The 5,067-nt window shown below is 49.6% G+C and overlaps 1 pseudogene; it reads right to left on the reverse strand.

The window, feature by feature from the left end:
- Positions 1-1,580: 1,580 nt before the first annotated feature.
- The window catches only part of LOC103469500 (myosin phosphatase Rho-interacting protein-like), a 20,078-nt pseudogene continuing 16,591 nt past the window's right edge, over positions 1,581-5,067 (reverse strand).

Here is a 5,067-nt window from a genome sequence, read left to right on the forward strand (position 1 = left end):
TCATTCATCCATTCATCCATCCATTCATTCATTCATTCATTCATTCATTCATTCATTCATTCATCCATCCATTTTAAACACCATTCATTCATTCATTCATTCATTCATTCATTCATTCATTCATCCATTTTAAACTCCATCCATCCATTCATTCATTCATTCATTAATTCATTCATTCATTCATCCATCCATTTTAAACTCCATCCATCCATTCATTCATTAATTCATTCATTCATTCATTCATCCATCCATCCATCCATCCATTCATCCTCTTTACAGACAGTAGAAATAAAATCCAATATCTGCAGTTTGAGGATGAATTTGAAAACATTTTGCATACAAAAAATAAATATATTTTAATACAAATAAATAGCAAATAACCTGTATGTTTGTTTTCTTTGACTAAATAAATGATCAGACTGTTTTTGGACAGTTTCAGTCACTTGATAGTTGAATTTTCCAAAGTTTCCACAGTTTAAAGCTGGTTCCAGCAGAGATTTGCCTTTATGAATGTTTGGAACAAGTAGAAAAACTAAAAGATTCATGAACGGCGGTCAGATGGAAACGCGGCCCGCTGCGACAGGAGGAAGACAGACGCTCCCGGTCTGGAACTTATTTCTCTTTTTACGGGTTTTTTAGGTGCCACCATTTTTCTCATCTGTTTTGGGGCTTTTGCCGTCTTGAATTTTTCATTTTGGATTGAAATCGGGGAATATTTTCATGTTTTTTTTGAGGATATGGGACTCTATTGTGGACAACATTCTGATAAAAAGTAATTGAAATTTTGGGACATTTCTTTGTTTTTTTTTTAGCTGACGTCATCTGAGTGATTTAAATATATCCTTGTGTTATTTTTGAGGGATTTTGGTTACCGCTTTGCTGTTTGTCAGGATAACTTTGTATTTTTTTTAAATCTATTGTTGCTAAAAATCAACAAATTCCATATTAAGTGCTAGGATATTTATTTTCCTATTCAACTAATTTGTGTGGTTTATTTACCTGATACCTCAGAAGGAATCCTGTCGACGTTCTGCTTCCAAACTGAATTTTACAAAATAATCAACCAACTGAAACATTTACTGAAAAGCCAAATGTGTCACTGCATGTAAGACACATTTAATAAAAAATGAAAACATTTGTAGTTTATTTCTGGAAAATAGAAATATTTTAATTACAGTAAAATGAACAACTTGGACCCCAAAAATATATTTTTAAATTGGCACAAACAAAAATATACAGTTTATTGAGCAAGGTGCATTCAGTAAAAAACTATGTTATAAAGTTACAAAAATAAATTAAATGAGTTATATATTTTTTTAAAAAGTTACTTTAAAGAAACGTATTGCTCATATAAAATATGACAGAATTTATGCCCTGTTGTGTTCAGACAGAGTTAACAGGTCGTCCTGAAGGTCGTCCTGGAGGATGAAGGTCATCCTGAAGGTCAGGCTGGAGGCTGAAGGTCAGGCTGGAGGCTGAAGGTCATCCTGGAGGCTGAAGGTCGTCCTGAAGGATGAAGGTCGTCCTGGAGGCTGAAGGTCATCTTGAAGGTCAGGCTGAAGGTCGGGATGAAGGTCGTCCTCCAGGATGACCTTCAGTCCTGCAGGTCGTCCTGCAGGTCATCCTGGAGGTCGTCCTGCAGGTCATCCTGGAGGTCGTCCTGCAGGTCAGGCGGAGGCCTCCTCCAGCGCCCGGTGCGCCAGCCTCAGGTTCTCCCTCAGCTCCTCTGCCTCTCGCTCGGCTCTGGCTCTGCTGAAGCTCAGCTCCGTCTGAACATCCTGGTACTTCTTTGCTGCGTTCCTCTTGTCCTGCGTTGAAACAGAAGTCCGTTTCTGATGGTAGTTCTTTAAACCAGAACACTACCGTGCGGGACGCCGACCTTCACCGCCGCCTGCAGCTCGTCCTTCAGAGACGCCACTTCCTGCTTCAGACTCTGAACCTCGGCCTGCTGGACTCGCAGCGTGATCTGGACAGGAAGCAGATCCGGCTGATTCTCACAGGCCAGGCAGGAATATATTCACTCTGTTGGATGGGCAGCGTCTCTCAACAGCAGTTTATTACATCTTACCACAAGATCTCAACTGGATTTAGTTCTGGACTTTGACTAGGCCATCGTGACACATTAATATTCTGCCCTCTAAACCAGGAGCGTCCAGACTGTGTTTACCAGGCCAAGAAAATAGAAATAAAATAAAATCAAGCAAATAAAGGTGAACATTTTGTGTTTGTTTTTTATGGGAAATAAATTTTATTTATTGATCCAGAACTAAATTATTTTGTACATTTGCTGAATTAAAATTATAACGTCTAGTTTTTAAATTCTTTTGGAGCCGATTGAACAAATTTATAAAAACAGGATCTGACCCCTGCTCGCCCCCTGACCTCCTGACCTCGGCTCACCTTCTGACCCTGACCCCTGCTCACCTCCTCGCCCCTGACTTCCTGACCCCTGACCCCGGCTCACCTCTTGACCCCGGCTCGTCCCTGACCCCTGCTCACCTCCTGACCCCGGCCCACCTTCTGACCCCTGACTTCCTGACCCCTGACCTCCTGACCCAGACTGACCCCCTGACCCCGGCTCACCTCCTGACTTCCTGACCCCGGCCCACCTCCTGACCCCCTGACCCCGGCTCACCTCCTAGCCCCTGACTTCCTGACCCCGGCTCACCTCTTGACCCCGACTGACCCCCTGACCCCGGCTCACCTCCTGACCCCGGCTCACCTCCTGACCCCGGCTCACCTCCTGACCCCGGCTCACCTCCATCTCGTCCCCGCCCCGGCCCAGCAGCAGCTGGTCCTGCTTGGCCGCTGCACACAGCCTGCTGATCTCGGCCGCCAGGTGTCGGCTCAGCTCCTGGAACCAGAAGGACGTCGTTGTGTTTAAATGATCCTGGAGGAAAACCAGCAGCATGAAGCTGCTGCGGAGTCAAATTCAGCTTTGATGCAGTTTTAGGATGTTGATCATCTCCAGGTTCTGCTTGGTGGATGAAAAGTAGAACCGCTCCAGAGGCTCAGCGTCGTTTTAAATTATTACTTTATTCTCGTAATATTATGATTTTTTTCTTGTTTTATTGCAGTTATTCAGATAATCTGATAATCTCGTCATTTTAAAATAATCTCTTAGTCTGCCCCAACACCAGCAGATTATTTCTCCACCAATCAGGGTGGAGCTTCTCTGGGCTCCTGAAGACGTCAGAGTTTCCCAGAGGATTCAGGAGTTTTACTTTGCAGGCCTCAGTGAGCGGCAGAGTCCAGCGGGTCGTCACCTGGTTGCGGCTCCGCAGGGCCCGGTTCTCCTGCTGACACTGACCCAAGGCCTTCCTCTCGGCCTCCGCGCCCCGGACCAGGTGTCCGTTCTCCAGACACTTCAGGGAGAACTGCTGGGACAAAACGTCCAGCTCCCGCCGGCAGGAGGCCAGCTCCTCCCTGGAGACACACCGATCAACACTCAGGAAGTCATGCCAACGTTTCTGCAGGCGAGCGCGACCTGAACCCGACCAGCCCGGCTCACGTACCTGTGGATCTCCTCCAGCTGCGAGTTTCCGTTGCAGTTCTCTGATTGGCTCCTCCTCTGGATCTCCCTCTGCAGCTCGGCGCGGTGGGCCTTCTCGATGGCTTCGATCGCTGAGCAGACAGGAAGTGGAGGCGGGTCAATTTAGATCGGGTTCTGTTGGTCGGACTCCAGTCCAGAGAACTAAAGTTACCAATGCAACTTCATTTATACGAATCCCTCCTGACCAGCAGAGGGCAGCGCTGAGACACCAGCAACATCACAAGGAATCCTGAGCACTGAAACTCAGAGGATCCTTCAGAGGATACTCTGAAGGATCTCCAGGGGACAGACGCCAGGGGACAGACTTCAGGGGACAGACTCCAGGGGACAGACTCCAGGGGACAGACGCCAGGGGACAGACGCCAGGGGACAGACGCCAGGGGACAGACTCCAGGGGACAGACTCCAGGGGACAGACGCCAGGGGACAGACGCCAGGGGACAGACTCCAGGGGACAGACGCCATGGGACAGAATTCAGGGGACAGACTCCAGGGGACAGACGCCAGGGGACAGACGCCATGGGCCGGACTCCAGGGGACAGACGCCATGGGACAGACTCCAGGGGACAGACGCCATGGGACAGACTCCAGGGGACAGACGCCATGGGACAGACGCCAGGGGACAGACTCCAGGGGACAGACGCCATGGGACAGACGCCAGGGGACAGACGCCATGGGACAGACGCCAGGGGACAGACACCATGGGACAGACTCCAGGGGACAGACTCCAGGGGACAGACTCCAGGGGCCAGACGCCAGGGTCAGACGCAAGTAACAGAGCCTCGGCCGAGTCAGGCCTCTGATTGGTCAGCAGATGGGCTGCAGGTGTGACTCTTGGTGTTACTATTGGAACAGCACATGTGCTGCCCTCTGGTGGTCAGTAGGGATAACAGTACTCACCGGTCGCCGTGGCAGCGCTCTCCTCCTCCAACAGTCTGTCTCTCTCCACCAGGAGGCGCTCCACCTCCTGCTGGTGCTGTTGCTGCAGCTCCTCTATCACCCTCTGATGACAGGTCTCCATGGTGATGAGGCAACGCTCACAGGTGGCCTGCAACACACACACACACACACACACACACACACACACACACACACACACACACACACACACACACACACACACCAACTCAGTTCAAAATGGTTTCAGAGAAACCAGCTGACATAATCCAGTGATTACAGAAACCTGATCAGCTGATGATGTCGCAGATTTTACAGGAAGTGAAGCTGAAAGGTGCAGCAGTGGCGCCCCCTACCTTCAGCTGAGAGACCTCCCTCTGGTGCTGCTCCTGCACTCGCCTCAGCTCCTCCTGCAGCTCCTGCAGCGTCTCCCCTTCGGCTCGGAGCTCAGAGCTTTGCTGCGTCTCCTGCTGCCTCATCAGAGGAGCTTCATTCTGCTCCATGTGCAGCGTTTCCTCTGACCCCGCTGCTGTTGACCTCTGACCTCCATCAGTCTGGGAGATGGTACTCACCTGGGCACCCTCTGTGGCCCACGCATCCTCCGGTCCGGTTCTTAGC

This window comes from Poecilia reticulata, linkage group LG8, assembly GCF_000633615.1.
Source record: "Poecilia reticulata strain Guanapo linkage group LG8, Guppy_female_1.0+MT, whole genome shotgun sequence".
In the NCBI taxonomy this organism is placed as follows: Eukaryota; Metazoa; Chordata; class Actinopteri; order Cyprinodontiformes; family Poeciliidae; genus Poecilia; species Poecilia reticulata.